The 21,108-nt window shown below is 39.5% G+C and overlaps 1 pseudogene across 1 annotated transcript; it reads right to left on the bottom strand.

Annotated features, from left to right (window-relative positions):
* Nucleotides 1-6,736: 6,736 nt before the first annotated feature.
* On the bottom strand, nt 6,737-20,811 carry LOC145909384 (uncharacterized; annotated as a pseudogene). Its single transcript, XR_014403134.1, has 10 exons — nt 20,734-20,811; nt 20,217-20,387; nt 15,677-15,811; nt 14,710-14,802; nt 11,412-11,564; nt 9,657-11,120; nt 9,268-9,529; nt 8,887-8,963; nt 8,314-8,553; nt 6,737-7,862 (listed from the first exon to the last, which is right to left on the bottom strand). The product of XR_014403134.1 is annotated as an uncharacterized LOC145909384 (transcript).
* Between the last annotated feature and the right edge of the window lie 297 nt (nt 20,812-21,108).

The raw sequence follows: 21,108 nt of genomic DNA, 5'->3' as shown, positions 1-21,108 counted from the left end.
TGTTGAGACGTTATTTGACATCTTCGCTGTTACACAAACAATTTCTTAGAAGTTCCAACCGCTCTTAACGCCTCGTTAGTGCTGTATTGTCATTACAAGCTACATCCTTTGAAACAAAAGCTTGGGCGGGTTAGGAAATACTAAAGCGTTGATACAGAAACAATTCAATGGGTTTTGGCAGTTTTATTTCGTAGTTGAAGCCAACAAGCCATGCAATGCAATCAATATAAGTAAAGAAGTAAATGATTTTAAAAAACTGCGTAGACATTTTTGTTCGGCCTAACAAAATGTGTGTTTATTGAGCAACGAAATATCTGTGATCATAGAAAGATAACTTTGTGCTTTTGAAAAACAATTCACCATTTTTTGTTGCTAATGGTTTGTATCCTGTATGGTTACTTTTTAATTACAACTGATTGAAGATGTTTCGCCAATATCTCAGATACTATGGCAGGGACTAAATGCCCTTCGAAGTTTGGCACTAACCTGTAAAATGCGCTGTCCTTCAGCACTGTGAACGCACGCATTCATGTTCCGAAAAGGAAACAAAAATGCGCTGTCCTACAAATTTCGTTTGTAAACTACAGCAAAACTCAAAGGTAATAATTTAATTTTGTTGTGGTGTCTTGTTAGCTATTGAGGGAAAGGTAACACCGTATTGTTATGTGTGCGTATTGGTTTGTAAATGCAAATACAAAATAAAGCGAAAACAGCTTTAAACCGGTTTCAACGTTTCTCTGGAAAAAACAAAAGAAGGCCCCGCGAAGCAACATGGCCGCCCGAAACTTTTTGAAATCACCTGCACACAGAAGAGAAACGATCGCGTTGGCATCTTCTTCGTTCGAGAATTGCTCTGCCCCAATCGATGCAGCGCAGCCCTGGAGGCGACACAGTCCAACGAACACAGAATAAAGGATATCGCGTTTCCTCAGGCTCGATTGTACGTTCGCCCAGCAGAGAGCAACGAGCATTTCTCGTCCGGCTGCGCCATTCCTCCGCGCTGGTTTCTTTTATTCAAACGCGCGCGTCTCGTTATTGCGCCCCACTCCCTCCCCGCCTTCTCACAAAACGCGAGCGCTCGCGCGAAGTTATTTTAAAGGTGGGCGGTTTTGGAGCGTTGTTTTTTCCACCATATCTGCCGTTGCAGTTTGAATTTTCTGTTGAGTTTTACTGAAACCATTCACGCCATTGCCGAGACCGTTGAAATGCCAAAGACAAGCTGTTGTTTAAATGTTGACACCTTTTACCACTTTGTTTCACTTCTAACCACTAGACTTTTGTAGGTTTGGGGATGGTTTTGGACCAAATAATACAAGTTTAAAGGAAAACTCGCAGGCATTTTTAAAGTAAAAAACAATCATTTTATTTTAGTTCCGTTTTATTTGCCTTGTGATACACATGCTTTGTAAATCCATTCGCTACAAATAGCACAATTCCAAACAGCTATCCATTGTGATGTTGAAGCCAATTGCGATGACGGTATAAGGGTTCGAATTCAAGGTTGGTGCGACGGAATGTAACCGCGACCGCAAGAAAGCCTTAAAGTTACGGCGAAATGCAGCAACAACACCCGAACCGTCGCTCAAATTCAAGTAAGTTATCATCTAAAGGATGTCGTCCTATTAGCTGTCAGGTTTTGGATGCATGCGATTTCGACTATTGTTAACAGCTACATTATGTATTGTTGCTCATCGATTCGCACAAACGAATTATCAAGAAATTGAAGGCTTAATTGTCATCAGCAACCAAAGCACTAAATACTTGCTGGCAATTGTAATAGGATGCTAAAGCGACTGATATGCACACAAAGATAATATACATTTTTTAGGAACAACAAGTCGGCGAACAGTGTCGCTAATTTTAGAGTGACAAGCTAATCTTGCATTATAACATCGTGCGTGACCTTAGAATCTGGTGATAAGTTACAAAGCACTAAGCTGTTAAAACCGGATTTATGTCTGTTTTTTATTAGTTTCCATTTGTTTGCCAAGCAAAATGCGATAGGACCACTACCATAAGCCGTCTTTTACATTGCCCAAGGTTTGAAGCAAATATTTACATGAAAGCGGCAAACAAATAAAGGTATGGCTTCGAACCAATGGAGACGCTTCGTGTCAAGTTTTCGCTGTCGAGCACAATAGGCCTTGAAACCTGCGGTTTGTTCCTGCTGCTTGCAACCTATCCACTTCTTCGCAACAGAGAAGCCACCATTAGCCTACAAGTTCAGAAACTGCTGAGCCAAGAAGTTTGGGCAATTAAGTGATCGATCCTTTGAATTAATGAACAATGCCACTCCTTAGTGGTCACTCTGTTCTCTGAACACCATATTTTTAGAAGTAATACACCCATACTGCTAAAACATTTACGCACAGGATTTTATAGGAATAAGACAACCAATGCTAATCATTCGAGCTTACACGGACATGAAACCTGCGAGTTTGCGAAACGACTTCTTTCTGCACTGGTCAATAATTGCAAGATGTTCAAAATTATACAGAAACGAAAGCTCCCCTTATTGTGTAATGTGCCACCGTTCGATCATGTGTTATAAGGCTTACATAAACCTTCTATGTGCTAGTGACTGCAGATAACCTGTAGAAGCACATTGTTTTTATTGCTAAACTGTAAATGAAACTGTTACATCGTTGCTTTGTTGCTTTGTTGCCACACCTACACTTTTCAACATTGTCTCAAACAAAACTGGTGGCCGAACAAGAAATCACGTGTGATACAATACAATTTGCGCTAAATAGCCAGAAACTTCTGTGCTCCGAAGTTGGGAAAAATAGTAAAGCAACATTTTTGCTTGAAAGGTTACTGGGTGTAACTATCGTTGCGAGATCTTTGATCAACACGTGGCCTCCAAGGCCTAAATTTCTTGAGAAATTTGCAAGCGTTTAAAGCACATACAGCGAACAAACAACCCTGGTTCTGTGCGTTTGAAATTTGCTTCCCAAACTTTACCGGTTTCGCTCACCAAGTTTGATGCATTACATTGAGACAAACGTTGTGGACTGCACATACCTACTTTTGTACAATATTATTCAGGCTAAGCATGAAACATTTCTTTAACCTTAGAAGTGATGCCTAAAGGCACAGCAAGCAAGTGTCTCAAGTCTATATAAGCATGCGCCATAAAAATCACAATGACCGAAAATGAAACGAATTTGGTACAGCGAGGTGACGTTCTTCTCCAGACTTGTGTTTTAAACTATCCTGACAAAATTTTGAAACACAAGTAATCAGTTCAAGCAGCAAATTCACTAAGGGCCATTACAGCACGTTCCAGGAGCTTACAGACATAATTAAATTAGGGAATATTTCTTTAACCTTAGAAGTGATGCCTAAAGACACAGCAAGCAAGTGTCTCAAGTCTATATGACAAGAAAATTTATACATAAGACGACAGTGGCGCAGACAGGCCGATATTTTAGTATAGGGGGCAAATAATTTGTAGGTTTGGGTAAGTAACTGTATTTACGGTTAAAACTCCGCTCACATGCACCAGAAAACTACTTGGACAAATTATTTTGATACAAAGGGCATGTTTAAAATACAAACTTACAAATCTTTCTCTATGTATTTCATGGGCAATGGCCCTGTTGTCCCTCCCTGACTATGCATTGAGAGGCCGTGTACAACCAAATAATAGCCATCGTAATGCTACATATGCTGCAAAGACAAAAACATTTTTCATTTAGAAGAATGAAATATTGCTTTGACTCATACATATGTTTATCCCATAATATTCCGACATACGTTCGTAAGCCTAATACACCATATTGAATGTGTATTATGTACAAACCTTTCTTTTGTACTGCAGAATGTTGCTTCAACATGCTTAGTATTTAAGACAGTGGAAAAACAATCAGCGTACAAGTCTGAAGCGAAATGCCGAAGCTGCTATTATACATGTGCCGTATATTTACTTTCTTATTCACTGCAACATTCCTTACAAATAATTCACTCTTATAAGCATGAGTGGAAACACAATTTCAAATAGTTGATTACTCTTTTGGTTGAATTCGATTTAGAAGGTCTCAATTGTATTATGGTGTAGCCAGCAGGTCCTCAATCACAGCTTAGAAAAGATATGTTGAATAAAATTCAATTTAAAAAAAAAAAGTATCGACAACAACCGACCTAAAATGCACTTAAAAAGATTTTGCAAGCCCATGAGACAGAGCAATACTTGTACATTCGTTTTCATACTAATTTCTATGTGATATTGACTACCTCAGTATACAAGCCATGTATCAGGGCAATTTATATGCGTTAGAGTTGTGTGTTTTATAATCACATTTGTTTCTGTACTAATTCTTATAAGATATTGACGACCTCAGTATTACATTGATGTAGCTTGTAGAAATGGTATTTGGGTGACAAGACCACAACCACTGAAACGTATAAGATGGAGGAAACGTACTGTGTACAAAGCATATGGACGTCACACACAGGAAAGGTCTGATCTAATACGTGGGTAGACAGTTGACACAGACCCTTACCTTACCAAGCGACACAGACCTTATAGCAAGCGTCAACCGCTGGCTGCAATTCGGTGTTCTGCGGTTTAAGCGTTCAGTCCGTGACGTCAAACACAACAGATACGTGACGTTTTTCTTCGTCACCGGCGACCTATATAGCTCTGCATAATGTTTTTCTACAACCGGTCTTATTAATAAGGGTGCTGTTGTGACGTTGGCGAGAATAGAAAAGGGTTCGAAGTATCAAGAAGTCTGTCAAGTGCCATTGGCTTATATGCCACATTAAAAAATTGTTAAGTAAATTGTTTTATCACAAGTAAACTGGTATAATTATACTTATGATCAACAATAAAATGTTGCCATCGCTTGCCTGTACACACGAAGGCAATGAATGGACGGGAATTAATAACGTTAATTGGAAATGCTTGGAGAAGCCATTAAAAGCCAGTCATTGAGTGTAATTTTCTTTGAATTCAAATTTTATGGAGATTCAATTCTAAATTCGGCATGTGTCCGGGTAATTGGGTTTAAGAATACTTCACCGTGCTAGTATCACAACATTAAGTCTTTGTTTGTGCATTAACCTCAAGGTGCCCTTCCTGGACAACTAGTCAGCCACGAGCATTAAACCTAGAGAAATAATATATGATGGTCACATTTACGTTGCTATGTTAAACCGGCACTTATTGCATTGAATACGTCTGAGTTTTATCAAAGCTTTCTCATATTGCTGGCAACTGGACATATTCAGTGCAAACAGATTGACAATACGCAAAACGGAAAGACGTCGCTCCAATTCTGGGAAATGACTTTGTTTGTGGTAACGTCGGTGTTAATTAAATGTGCATTGCCTTCTACCCAGCGATGACAAACTGAATTGTTACAGTGACGAAACGATCGTTAACTGGTGTATATGATTTTGCTAAATTTTCTCGAGCATCAAGATCATATTCTCTAGACTTAGTGTCTTGAGGACTATTTTTAAACAGGATTACAATTTTACTAATCGAAACATTCAAACGATGCCAAATAACGGTTGGACATTTCTTTGATTTTCGTAGCAAAATTTCCCTGAAATTCATTTTTTAGTGAATCTCGAGCACATCTAGTGGTCGTAGTTAGCTTCCTTGCCAATTTGGTCTTACCAGGTCTCCCAGTTTAATGTAACAATTTTCAGGAAAAGTTGTCAAAATTTTAGTGGTTTATAGCTTTTCTAAAAGCATTTTAAATGCAGCAGAGCGTTTATAATTTCCTATTAATTATAATGCCTGGCTGCAAGAATAGCACCTTAGGCCGGGTCCACACTCACGCTTTGCGCCGGCGGATTCTTTGTTTGTTTCATTATACGCCGGCGTGCGGGCGTACGCTCGGGACATTGAAACAAACAAAGAATCCGCCGGCGCAAAGCGTGAGTGTGGACCCGGCCTAACGTCTTTTATTTGAAACCTTGAATAAAAAAATTACACCGTCAATTTAATATAACGCAAGAATAATTAAACCGCAGTATTTTCAGCACTTTTCGAAACTTAACCTGAATTGTGTTTCGTCTTGATGGCTTGTACACAGCAGCACATTCTTGTGAGCGCGATGCTTAGCTATCTGACACGTTATCAAAGGCAACAGCTTGTTACTGCATAACTTGCTGCAAGTCGGTCCTGTCTTTATCAAACCAAAAGTCAGAAGAGTTAAGCGAGAAGATGAGTAATTACACTGTTTACTTTGTTTAGGACTAAAATAGTTAAATTTAAAGTATGGTAACAGCGAAGAATCGGCGTACATGGTGACCTGAACTTAAACAGTGCAACAACATGATCATGAAGGCCCTTTGCAGGCACGTCGGCTTCTAACCTTCAGGCAAGCGTGGAAATTCTTTGTCAAGTATTCTGGCTCTTGCAGGTATTTATAATTACACTGTTCTGTGCACTGAGAATGCTTTTCAGTGTTCGTTGACACTATTTTATTGTCACTGTTGTTTGGAGTTATAGACTCCGCATAGGTTATAAGAAAAGTGTACTCTTTTTGATCCCACTGAGTTATGGTCTGTGTTGACGTTGAACAGTGCCCAGAGTTTTTCCCGTGTATACTCGACTTATTTCCAAATACTGTAACAATGATCTACATTACGTTATATTCTAAATTAAATTCGGTGATATTTCTGATCCATTCTAAATGTTACGCAAACCTCAAAGAAATTTGTGTGATTTGTTTTTTCACGAAATATTCCCTCCGCAATAACGGTGACTTGTAACGGATTAAGCAAAGTTCATTATATTTACAGAGACTGGAAACACAATAATGCGCAAAATACAACAAACAAACAAACGAACGATCCAGTTCGGCGAAAATAGCACAAAACGCCAGAAAAGTTTAGCAATGACGTCTTTTTTGAAGTTGACGGTGATAGCAACGAATTGATCGGGTTTTTGTTCGTTTAAAAAGTGTTGATATGGAAAGAAAGTTTTTTTTTTGCAAAAATGGCAAGAAAAACAAATGATGCTGGATAGTTGCATAAATTCGATTATTGGTAGCTTAACAAGGAAACCAGTAAACGATGAGCTGCGGAAATACATATTTGTGACGCAGTTTAAACGTACTTTCGTTCTCGTCTGTTTGCCCCATGGTTTGACCTGTAGGGTTTTAAAAAGCTTAAAACTGGGTTCTTTCCATGAGGCTGCGCAGTTGAAAAATACATTTCAATACAGCAAGACCTATAACACTAGAAGACGTACAAAAGGCGGTGGGCGTAGTTCGATATTCTAAATGCGAAGGTCAAAGTACAGTGAACGGATTCTTTTCTAGAAACAAGTGATTGATTTATTCTGAACCTTTCAGTTTTCAAGTTATTTTTGACCCAATAAAAATCAGTCCCTGGACAAGTTTGACCAGGATAGTGAAATGAAATTATGTGAAATGTGAAATCATATGGCGTCATATGGCTATCTGCTCAGTAACGTTTTCCATCTTTTTAATACGAGCACCTGGCGTTTGCGTGGCATGTTCATGAATATATTGTATTTGACTTTCGGAATTTCGAGAATTTGTTCTGGTTTTATTTGCATTTACAAGCTTTATCCCAGGGCCTGCTTTAAATTAACATTTAACCTACAAAGTTCAGAGAGTTAGGTTGGTTCAAGTTTGGTACAAAACCTTTAAAAAAATGTGCTACCATGTAAGCGGTCAAACACTTGGGCCGAAATACAAGTAACGAACGCCGTGTAACTGTGAAGAAATGCGGATATGACGCGCAAATTGCACCAGAAGAAGTAAGTTTGTTTCTCCGTAATTGACAGTGTGGACAGAGGTCTATTTCAAGGGGTCGAACGAGTCTAGGGAGATCTCTGGGTCCATTATTGGAGGACATGGCTTGACGCTTTCCGGCTGTTAAAAAACAATTAAGCATAAGTTGATTGCGTTTGGTCGATTTATAACTATCAAAAGCAGTTCATTAATGTTTGTTGGTCGAGTTTTACTGAGATTGTAAGTGACATGTTGCAGACTTCTGTGTGTTTCATAGAAATAATACTTTTTTGTGGAATTTCCAACTGTAGCTGGTAAAAGTTTCTCCGGGTTGGGAAAAGCAGTTGTAAACAAAATTATACTGGCTAAAACCCCTGAATCTACGAAGCATAATTTAACGTTGAGTGCCCCCACTGGCATAAGAATCTATAATCTTTCAAAATCTTTCAGCCAATTGTCTTTTCCTAATTTAAACACATTTCCAGTTCATGTTAATATACCGATGGGATATTTTAAGGAAAAGAAAGAGAAAAGTATGACAAAGAGATTATGATTTTGTAGAAAAGCTTGAGAAAACCTAGAAAATTCGTACTTCGTTATTCTTTAACCTTTGCATCTGTTGGGGCATTTTTACATCTTGAATTCTATCGAGGGCGGCATGAGTTTTCAAAGCACTTCTTGAATTGCATTGAGCCCATTCCTGCTCTTGCGTTACATCAGAGTCCTCAAGCTCGTTTTGAAGGACTGACGAAAGTTTGGAAGTCTTCATGATCTTGTTAAGGATCTCGCTTTGATTCTCGTAGTTTGTATCGAGATGATGTTGGCGAGAAAGCTGCGGTTTCGAAACACCCACCAGTATGTTAGATAAGCACAGAGAAATAAGTGTATGAAGCAAGGTAGAAATACTTACAGGTAACAAAATGAACGGAGTGAAAAGAATAAGATAAGTTTGTGCTGACAATGGGAACGGAAGAACAAAAGAAGTAAAATATAAGATATATTTGAAAAAAATGGGTTAAATAAAAGCCAGTAAAGGTAACATGCGGAGGAAATTTTATCTGTATGGACATTGATCAATGTAGCTTTTATTTCAGCGCGTTTTAGTCTATTCTATGATTCCTCTGCTTCTCAGAAAAACTGCGTTATTTATTTAAACATGTTTTACCTCCGACTGCAAACTTAGTTGTCTGTCGAGTCGGGAAAGTTCTCCGAGAGGATCGTCGAACAGTTGCTTTGATAGATCTAATAAAGATGGAAGAACAATAAAAGAAAATGCAAAACTCGAGTAAAAGTTACAAAAATGTTTCCTTTAAGGTATTGCCGTGACAGTATAAAATCTTTACAGTTGAAGGAATGGGCATTCGCAAGTAATTTGGGGCTAAAATTGTAAGAAAAGCATTGTCAATATTCGTAAAACCCAGGACATTACAAATATTTGGGATTGTGTGTTTTTAAGCCTTTGGTTTTCCTTACACTTGCCATAAGATGTGAACGGCATAATCCATTCCTTTTTAGCGGGAATATATTAGGTACGTGTTGTGCATACCGTTTTGTTGCTTGTTCGATCTCCGCCGGTTTGACGTTCTGGTTGGGTGGACTTCATCCGGAGATGGCAAACGAATAATGGGGGATCCCCCTTTCGAGTTTTTACTGCTGCCATCAAACGGCTGCATGTCAAACACGTCGCGTTGTTTCTTCGGTGATGGTTTCGCCTGTGAAAGAGTTTATTTACTAGTACATTGAGGAATATTGCATTAGGGCTAAGAAAAGTAAAGAGGTTAACAGAGAAATTCGCTTTTTGTGTTTATCTGGAAGCGACAGCTGTACGAAGTATCACAAGGCTTACAGGAATATACAAAGGAAACGGAAGTGTTTATATAGAAATAATGTAGAAAAAAACAGGAAGTTGAGAAAAGGATATTTTGTGCTAAAAACCTCTGACTGAGTTGACTTCTCAGCTTCAGATAGAATGTCGATTAAGTCCTGGCCGTCGAGAATGTCTGCAGTGTCGTTTTTCTTCTTTGTTTTCCAAGTACGTTCGTGGTTCTTCAGCCACGAAGCTCGCATTACATCATTTCTCACCGACTTCATAAGATTGTGAACTGTGCCGTATGTCGAATCAACATTTTCCTCACCGCCGTCCACGGAAGTCTCAGCTATCTTTCTTGCTTCCTTTAGCAGGAGATAACCGTCTTCACCCGAATATCTACCCAACGTTGAATCGAGTACTGACGAGGTTGCTTGGTCACCTGGATTTTCAGGGACTTTGGGTAGCGTTCGTCCCGAAAGACTCTGTATGACATCTTTGTTGGCACACTTTGGTTCCTTATTGACATATAGAGATCCCTCTGGAGAATCAAAACAATACGAGTGAACTCCTTGTCTATCAGTTGATGAACTTAGGTCGCTGTCGGTTGCTGAGAAGGTCGAAAGAGAACAAACGGAAGAGGACTTTGTGCTCAGGGAGTCGTGGAGGAACTGCAATGGTTTGGGAGGAATTACAGGGTGATCACGTGGAGGAAGAGCAGGTGGAGTGTCTTCCGGAAGAAGATGTTTGAACTTTGCTTGCACCTTTGCGTAAGACACATTCATGTAATTTTTAGATTCTACCACGTCGTCAATCGCGGTTTCTGGCAAGTCTGTTGGCAGAGGAGAACAAGGAGGTGGAGAGGAGATGCTCTTGGTTACTTTGGGATTCTTTGTCTTAGGTCCCTCTTTCCTTGGAGATGTTGAGTTGTGGTTTATCATGGATGCCAATGTACCCATGACTTCGTTAAAGCCAGCATACAGACTAGCATCACTATTGCGCCTCTCTTTCTGCTTTTCAGTTGCTGGGGTGGATGGTGGATTTGTTCGTGACGGCAATGTAGCTGATACACCGCGTTGCAACGGTTTATGCGCAAGACTGTTGCTAATTGGTTCGTCCTTACTTTGCTTATTTAGAGAATTAGCGAGATGTTTTGTCACAGTTTCTTGGATGTCTGATATTTTTTCGTAGTTTTCGTCATCCTCTTCGTGGCTATTTTTCTTACAATTTCCAATGACTTTTTCTTTAACCTTTTTTGGTGAATTGATCTTCTCCTTCTTCTTCATCTTCCTCTGATTGACATACTCTTTGAGATTTTTCAGAGAAGCCTTGGCTCTCTCTACTGATGCGATGGTCTGATCAATGTAGGCTTGCTTTTGCAATCGGCGTGCTGGAGGCAGACTCGGCGAATTAAACCTAGCCTCCAAGTACTTTTTGTTAATTGGTTGACTTGAGATGACGGGGTCACTGAAGATGTTCAAGAGGTCACTCGAGGTCATGCACTCGTTGCTGCTGCTCGAGTATTCACTCAATGAGACCTGACGTGAAACGGAGGGGACTTGCTGATTGCATGAGGTCTCTTCTTTGACATCCTGCAGACTAGTTTCCTCCGTAGGAATAAGATCCTCCTGCTTGTTTGAAGAAATGAAACAGAAGCGAAAGAACATTTAGAGAAAATAAAGCTTTGAGAAAAGAATGAAATAAAACATTATGACAAATTTGAAGTTGTTCGATCAAGTAACACATTTAAACCCCAATTTTAGTCTTTAACGTTTGTAAAGAGCCTTATATCAAAAAAGAAGCAGAAGGTGTTACTTAGATTGAATACTCAATGAGTATTTCACACCTACTCTAATGTGTGAACGCAACCACACCTCGCTTACAATTGTGCTTTTAGTTGGTGTCCCGCGTGTGCGGACGGGAGAATCACCGGGTGATGAAGTGGGGGTCTTTCCAGATTCCAGGTTTAGAATCCACTTCTTCAGTTTCGCGTTTTCACTTTCCAGCTCAGCGATTTTTTTGTTCAATTCGATCACCTGGGGGCAAAAGTTGCGTCGATTAATTGGAATCTGCGATTGTCATAAAAATTTTAAACTTTAAATCAACTCTGACTTAAGTCTACAGTTGGGAAACTTTGTTGTTCCGTTTTGTCGTGATTTAATATTTCGTTAGAAAAGATTTTAGGGAGAAAGATGGACAATGAGGTTTCAAAATCATCGATTTAATGTTTGAAAATGGTGCCTGTTAGTTACAGTGGTTGTAAACTGAGAAAATGGTCACTTTGTGGTGGTTTACAGTTCACAATATCACGTTGGTCTTTGAGTCAAATTTTACCTTTGCTTTAGCAATAACATTCAGTTCGGAAACGTTTCCATTAAGGTCATACGTTTATTGGTTTAAGCAACATGGAGCCAATAATATGAATTCTGTAAGCTGCAAGCAGATGGCCATTGTTTCGACCTAAAAGGTCTCATCAGTGCAGCTGGTGTGACTTTCTGACGACTTTGCTGACCAACCAAGCAAAAACTTCCACTTTGTGGTGACTATACAATCACCGTCATCCGTTAGACACCAAACTAGGTGCAACCTTACGGAGAAAACAAGGTGGAAACACTATGGCCAAGCAAAGCTCAAGCAATAGTGCCGTCAGGCCGCGTGTCACAATAATCATAACATAAGCAAAGTGGAGCCAACAATATGGATTGTGTAAGCTGCACTGATGAGACCTTTTAGGTCGAAACAGTGGCCATCTGTCTGCAGCTTACACAGTTTATTGGTTTAGTTGTTAGAAATAGGTAAACTTTGTGTTGTCACATGTGTACTTGCTTTGTGATTTCAAGAAAAGTAATCTTCAAAATGGTGATGAATATTAATAATATTGACGAAGCTGTCCCAACCATTTGTCTTGCGTTTAAATAGTCGTCTTTATTATCGCATAGGGCAAGTACGGCCTTACTGGCAATACACATGGAGTGTCACATTGCTCGTATACTTTAACTCATTAAAACGTGACCTATGTCCGTGATGACGAATCGGTTAAGTATCCGCTCAGTCCCATTGCTGTTTAAAAAGATAAGGTCTCTTCGTAACATGTTCAGCTCACGCTTGTTGAATGTTATTCTAATTACTTTGCTTAACCAAGAGTTATTTAATAGCGTTAAAGGTTAAAGGCCAACTGTAGAAAAACATACTCCCTCCCTGAATAAAGTACAACGAGTAAACGTTTGGTTTGACATAAAATTTATTTCAGATCGATTTGTAGCAAATTCTTATGGGTATGTAAATACCTATGTACGTTAAACCTAAGATTAGGAGAAAAGCTAGTTGTTTTCATTTTAAATCAGTTCACAATAGATAAAAAGTCGCATTTAATGCAAAATACTGGTGCTTTTTTCCATTCAGGAACCAATATCACTTTACTTGCACATGGTAAGGTTCCTACAATGACAAGGTTCATTTTTTTCGAAGCTATTGTATTTGTTGTCCAAAGCTTCTCGCAATTAAGTTGGCGCAGCTGCAGGGACCTCGTAATTGACGCGACTGTAGGCAATTTATGTTCGGACAAGATCAATCTGCAACAGCAATGCGTTGCACTCAGCAAACTTGCCCTAATCGGGTGGTTGTCAACTTCCTTGCAATGAATTGGCAGAGATTGCGCATTGCCGTCAATTGACTCCATACCCTTGGAATAACGATTGCTCTCTAGGCTTGTTGATGGCTCACATTGTTGGTTCAAATTTGGCCGCTGGAGCGAGGCCCACTACAAAGGAGCCATGACTTCATGTAGACTTTTAGCGAACACAGTACGAAAAAATAGGCAATACTGAGTAATAGGAGGGCGTATTGAACTTGCTGTGGGAGGCAATACACGCCCCATACATTGTTTATAGGATTTTGTTCAAGCATTGAAGCGGGCTCATAGAAATAAAAAAATGGTCGTTTGTTGCATAAGCTTTGGAGGCACAAGTCCACAAGTCTCTTGGGACAACCGCTTGCAAAAGACCCATAATGTCACAACCTATCAGCCATCACAAACCAAGCCAGCAAAGGCATGTTTGTCTTGTTGGATGTTGCCATTGAAGCGGTTCACATTGGTTCGCATATATTATGGCAGTTATACATGTAGGTTTTTAAGGCGATTTAGCCAGCCATGATTTTTTTTATGAGCAAACACAAGATATTTGGCAACACAGACGAAATGTTTATGTTTCGACAAATTCTTGGAATCACGTGTCGCTCATTTGGTGAAAATGTCACCAAGCAATAAATAGGAAACAATGGTTTTAGTTTTTGGTATATTTAAAACAGCTATTTAGATATTCGCAATCCAACTCGTTCAAGCCAAACAGTGGTAACTTTTAGTTCTGTTGTATATTTGGAATTTACTTTTTTAATTTAGAATCAGTGATATCAGTTTGTTAAAACTATTTTGACAGCTCTTCTGTGGCCGTTGAAATGACTCAACAAAAAAGGCAAAACGTGACGTATACGCGCCTACAGATTCAACGTTTTTACCCCGTGCTGACTCATTCTGTAATTTATAATTACAGCACAGCTGGTTGACCCACACATAGCGACAACTTTTATTGGGCCAGGAATAGGTTAAACACGCTGTTAAATTAGTAGACTGCACGGTATCGTTGCTAACTTATGTTATTCACAGAAAATACAGCAGCTGGTGCTACATTTGCATCCATAGCACGTCCGGAAAATGCATTTGTTCATTATTTTTTCTTACATCTTTTGTAACTCGTTTGTCCGAAAGGGCGTTCAACATATTCATAATTTGTCTGCGCATAGACATCATGACTTATATGAAGACTGATGACGCAAAGGAGTAGGCAATAAACACACACACACATATATATATATATATGCGAAAGCTGTCAAAAATATGTCACCGGTTAAAATCAGAAAATCTTTGTTGCCAATAAAGCCAACAGGAAAGTCCAATAACACAAACTGTCATTATTTGTTTTAAAATTTCTTTTGACGCTTGGAGAACGAAATTTATAAATACGTTTAAAAATTTGCACACAACATGTTGGAACTTACATGCCAGTCATCTGTGTGTGGAAAGTTAGGTGTCTGTGGTTAAAATTCACACTAAAATTTGACCATGCTTTATCAGCACAAAGAAATGCTGCAAACAGTTTGCCTTCTGCACAAACGGTTTCTTACTTGTTTGGAAGTCGCCATTCCCTTGTCGGTTTTCAGGTATCGGTCGTACGCGAGTTCAAACGCTTGTCCAATCGTCAAGGTGATGTCGTTAGCCTACACAACCACATAGCTGTCACCAAAGCTCAATAATCTTACAGGATTTGACATTTCCGCGCTAACGACAGTCAATCATTGAAGGGTAGGTGATTAATCGGTCCCTTTGATTGTTGTTTATTCCTTTAAACTTCTCAGTAAGTGCTAATAGCAGCGGTGTTGAGAATCGCAATGACCTTATTTAACACCAACGGTGGCCGTGGCTGCTACACCACGCCTTACTTCCAATGGATACGAATATCAATTAGGGTTTCAAATGGAACAAATTAAGTAAAATTGAAAATCAACAACAAGAGAACGTTGCGCTGATGGACCGCAAACTTTTGGGCGTAAACGTGCAAGTTCTTGTTGTTAAATGTACCTTAACGCTTGCGCGCAATTACAACCTCTGTTGCATGACGAGCGTAAAGTTCACGGCAAAGAAATAGCCGTGGGCATTATCCCTGGAAAACGATTTTTCCTATGATGGTATTTCGAATACCTTTCCTCGCTGCACAATTATACGGCCCTTTGGTGCTATTTCTTATTACACCGAAAACGCCAAAAAATATCAACGAATTTCACAAAAAGTGGTTTTACCTCGTTTGCCTACTTACCTTGTAAAAGCAACATAAAATTACCTTTCTCAAAACTTGTTTAACGTCACAATCTTATCTAAGTCGTTGCACCGGTGCAACTTGGCGTCAACTTTTTAGCCTTAAATCCTAACTTTAAAGCTCTTTAAGATGAACAACTGTGCGCATCAGTCTATCAAGTTTGTCTTGCGCGTCTGTGCCAGGCCCTCTTTAATGACCTCAAACGAGGCATAAGCGCAGTCAGCTGTGGCATCTCAGACATTGAGAAAAGGCAAGCCTATGACGACGCATTTACGAACCTCGTGAAGCGAATCCAAACCGTAACAGAGGTGCTTTCCGTCTGTTCCCTTGGCGATAAACGAGAACATTCGTTTGTCCTCCTTGTCGTCGGCGCAAAACGATACGTGGTGAAGTTTTATGTCGTGTAGCACCTCCTGTAAGAGAAGAAATATAATAAACTCTCCATTATAACAGCTTCGAGGAGTATCCTCACTAAATTATGACATATTTTCAATGGTAAGGTGCGAAAAAACGTAATTACACGGAATAGGGAAGCCTAATGCTGATTAATATCAAGCAAGCGTTTCGAACTCTGCTGTGCAGTGCTATGAACTAGCATAGTAATGGTTTGTGCTCATAATATCTTTCAAGGCATTTCTTCACAATTGTTGTCCAATGAAAGAAATAGTCAAATTTTTTATAAGTTTCGACCAATACCAGGCTGCTCGTTGCAACATAAAACAGCTTTTCTTGCAAATATTTGATGTTTTAAACAACGTGGACTTCAAAGTATGTTTTTGATAGAAAATTGCATTGATTAAAATATCATTTAGCAACAACTTTAGAGAATCAAGTTTAAATCTCTGCGGGTAATGTAGGTACACAGTAATGATAACATCCCCATATCCTACCAATTTCATCATATGGTACACGGTAGACTTCTGTTTTAAAACGCAAGATACATGTGTAAATCGACCAGCATTGATATGTGCTGTTATTTTTGATCGTTTTGGATCCTTGTTACGCTTGAGCTGGTTGCTTAGATCCCGGAACGCTTGCGACTTCACGATGACTTGGAATTTCGTCGCTCGTCAGAGTTATTCCCGATATTATGAAAATATGTTTCACAACAGCGCATATTGTTCTCCTACGAAATGCAGCATGTTTTTGGCATTAATTTTATGCAAGCACACGAATAACTCGGCTTGTCATCATCGTGTATCACAACACGATTTAAAAAATATTTTTTCAGTTGCAGACAGGGCCTCTGTTTCGACCTATTAGGTCTCATCATTGCAGTTTAATGACAATAAGAACTTGCCCGCCAATCGGTCAGAGAAAGACTTTCACTTTGTGTCTGCAGTTTGTTCCATTGCTTATGTAGGATTGACAATCGCATTGTTCTAATGACCGTAACCGATACTAACCTTAAACTGCTTTGCGTTCGAACAAACAGTGTTAAATTTCACACAAGATTAAGCATCGATTAGAAATTATTCCGCGCCGCCAATCGAAACATATTTACGTACAGCAGGATTATGTTTCACGCTTTGTGAACGCCAGCAACTCAACCATAAATAACACTTGTTTTAAATGCGGTTTACATAGCGAGAGTGCTAAATACAGTTTAGACTGAAGCAGCTTATGTTGTAAATTGACCGAGGAAACGATTGTGGATGGAACTAAAACATTTCTGGTTTCTACGTTGTGTCGTGATATTCCTTTACAAGAAATATTACTCTGCCTGCCATAGAATTAGGCTGTAAGCGTCCAACCGTTAACAACGATCGGGGTCTTTTTAGCATTTTCCCGTCACCCGTGTGGAGTTCTAAACCTTTTCTAGCTTGCGCATTGTCTGAAAATTCTCAGGGTTGGTGAAATCTAATACTACGTTTGACAATATGAAGACAGTTATTTTCCCATGTGTGGCTATGAATTATTTAGCACGTCTTTTTATTTGAGATTTGTGGGTTATCATTTCCCCCAAACTGTTATTTGTGTTGACAAATGACAATTACATCTTTGTGTCAACTAAAAGCCAATCAAAATAAACTAAGAATGGTTTCAGACATGTGTTCGACAAAGATGCAACTTCGTTCCAACTTTAAATGTAACTTGACTTGTCCTGTGGCTTTGGGAGTGTAATCGGCAGGGCGCATTGTTGCCATGTTTGGACAGAAACGAAGCAAAAACGGAAATTTGCCGTCACCCAGCGCTGAGCCAACAAGGTCAATTGAACAGCGAATTTTCAATGAAGCAGCAACAATTAATTAGGTACTAAAGACTCGTACACCAACGCAACAGCAACAGGTTTGAAATGTTGTACTTCGAAATTCTTTAGTTGACCTTTCTTGGCAACCGGTTTAGAAAGTCAAGCTCGTCTTTGCGTGGTCAGTTTAATGGCAGTCACGTGGTTTTTTTTATGACGCCAAACGCGTGGTTTGCCATTTGGTAGAGATACAAAAGAACCAACCACGACACTTGCGTCATATAATTTAACCAAAGTAACTTTTTTGTTTTTTCGGCACTTCTCCATTTCTCTAACTGTGATTCCAGCGTGTGTCCTAGACCACAATAGTTGTGTTATTTCAGGCAAGTGATTCAGCCAATCAATGCCAAGTTTTTTCTTGTTTAAATTCTTCGGAACATTGTACTAGACAAGCATATTCTAAAAATTGAAACCACTTTATCTAAAGAGCATAGGCAAATTGTGACTAAATTTCAGACTGCGAGGCAATTGGGCGGTGTTCATTCTTTTGATGGCAAAGCTGTTTGGTCACCGCAGATTACAATTTCTTGCGCGTCACATTTCGCGGCCTATTTTCCAGTATTTACGGTTTGCGCACTATTTCCTTCCCAGGTCGACGCCAACTTTCACGGCGTCCATGCGTAAATAGCCTTGAACATCCACATGTTTTGTGTTTGTTTGGTAAGTTTGTGGAGTGTCCGTCCCACTCTACAAGAACATCACGTAAGTTTCAAAAAGTAATATACCTTCCACGTGGTACTAGACGTACAGAAAGTGGTCCATTACACCTTGTTCGCCATTAGGAAAAACAAAATTTATATAAGAATGCATCAATCTCTTCCTTCAAACATTTTGAAATTTATATCAATCTGGACGTTTTTACTGATTACTGTATATAATGTTGGAAAGCGAAGCGACTGCTGCCGTACGGCAGACAAATTGGTACAAATAACGCCCTTCAAATCAAATGTATCAGAAAACAACGTCGATGTGGACGCTGAAATACACGTTAAGTGTAATATAGTTTTTTTCTTTGTTATTTTTTGTGAAGTTTTCTAGAAGTTTCTGTGTCCAGTGACTTTTTCAAGAAGGCATTAAACCAGCAGCGCACTGACAAGTGTAAAAAAACGAAATTCGAAGCAACACCGACCTTTTCTAATAACACGTTGTTAAGCTGGTGGTTGGTTTTGGCCCACGCGTTGCGACTACCGCTATTGCTTCGTCAGTAGGTGAGGAGACAGGACGACCTCGGGGACGACAGACTGCGTCTTGTCAATGGCATAGTCCCAAGGGATGGCGTTTAAATAGCAAATAACGATGCTGTATGGGTCATATTTTTTGCGGTGCAAGACTTCTCAACAAAGCTAAGTGCAAACAAGGTGTGGCGAATAATTGTTTAAGGGTGAATGCCAAAGCTACAAAGCTACAATGCCCACAATATTTGAATAAATTTTGAATTTGCCAAGTGGCGACAAATATGCACATGTATTATCATCAAGCTATTGTAACATATGGACGAATAGTTCTCAGTGTCTTAATGTGATTGGTAATTGTTTACGTGCTGCAACACCTGATGGTTATCGGTACTTATTCCAAAGCGTAGACCACCGGTCCCTTAATGCATAGGTTCTGCTTAGGTGTGGCCTTCAACACCATAAGCAACCATTTTTTCAAACTACTTGGGCGTGGCCTTAAACACAAATGTCAACACCAAGAGATGAAAGTTTCAGTCGACTTGCTTCCCCCCAAGCAAAGCTCACTACCAGATGAAACTGTGTTGTTTAAAGCGATACCCAAACTGGGATAAAAGAAAAGCATAAACTGTTGGACATGTCCGTTAAATCTTTGGGCAATAAACACACAAAAACAAAGCAAAAAAGAAAAAAAATTACGACAAGTTTAGTAAAAACGAATAGGTTTACTTGACATGTCTGACGTTTTTGTCATAAATAACCATATCAGGTTTCCGCGGAAAAAAATGTCTTGGAAACACTGGTTTAGACATTTGCATTTAGAATTTTCCAAGAAGCATTAAGCAAGTGCATTTCGAACAACCATCTGCTTTGCTCTATTTAAATGAGGAATCATTGGTGGACACACGTCCTATTGGCAGCAGCACGTACGTCATTTCCTGCAAAGCCCATTGAAATGCATATCTGTGTGGGTTCCTGATTCCACGCAAAGGTACAACACAAGCAAGCCGGTATGTGGCCGCTTTTAAAGTCGAAAAGGGGTGTTTGCATGAAATAGTCCAATGCAAATCCTCACCTTACTTAGGGACCGACAGTATGTAAATGAATGCATGCGTTAGTCTTGGACACCCGCGGACAAACTACAGTTGTGTTAACGCAGTTGAAGTAAACACAACGTGTGCCTTTGTTATGATTGAGATTCAGCGATTTCCAATACCCATTTTACGTAATTATTGCACTTACGTATTTATTCGCGTCAAAAAATGGACAAAATGCTTATACTGTGTACAGCAACCTTTCTGACGGAAGCTAAGGTAGATGGCCAACGCCGCCATTGCATTGTGAGCGTTTTCGCTGAGGTAATCAAGTGGTTAATCACGGGATGATGCAGAAACGTACCTTTGTTCTTGGGTCAGTCAATTTCATTCCCTGTATGTTGATCGATAGTTCGACCTTTGGTGGCTTCGAGCCCTCGGAACGTTTAATGTGCCTCGAAAACTTCAGCTTTTGCATAGCCTCCTTTACTATTTCCATTCCCCTGGCGTCGCCAACCTCCACAACACCGACCATCTGAAAACCAGTTAGCTGGGCATGAATACAGACGTGTAATTGCAGTAGTACTCTGCATGCGAAAACTGTATGTCATTTTTGACGTCATGACACGTGCAAGTATCCAAATCATTTGACATTGTCGACATTACATGCATGAAACCCTAACATGGCTGAGTGACAAACAATTGTAAACGTTTTTATTGATCATTAACTTTCACTACAAGCTCAATGTCGGTGCCCTTAATCAATCATCAAATATCGCCTAATACAGCTTCCCTGCAAGTTGTTAGTAATTTTCCAAATGGCCACGATTTTCTTACTACTAAATATTAACACCTAATACAAATTTTCAATACTAACTTACCTTAACATTGTAAGTGACCTTGGAGTTGATCAAAGTTTCGTGAGAATGGAGCCACTTTCCCTTGTTCCAGCTCTGCGCAATAAAATTGGTTTGAATAACGCGTTTGCAGGTGAAGTTTTATAGAACATCAGACCGCAGTACACTGCGTGACGACACATTGCCGTTTATGATATATGACGGTGCCAAACATGTTCCTCATGAGCGAACTATGAACCACTTTTTATTGTTGGTTTCCTTCCTGTGCGCTATCTAATGATAAATATTGTAAGCTAGGCACAGATTTACAAGGCACTTTATTACGAGGAAGAGTTGCAACATTAAACAGGCCGTAACGCCCATGTGCTTTGGTGCGAAATGATTAATCATATTTCATTT

This window comes from Ascidia mentula, chromosome 7 (assembly GCF_947561715.1).
Source record: "Ascidia mentula chromosome 7, kaAscMent1.1, whole genome shotgun sequence".
NCBI lineage: Eukaryota > Metazoa > Chordata > Ascidiacea > Phlebobranchia > Ascidiidae > Ascidia > Ascidia mentula.
Note: the sequence above shows the minus strand (reverse complement) of the source record. Positions and strands in the feature narration are given on the sequence as shown.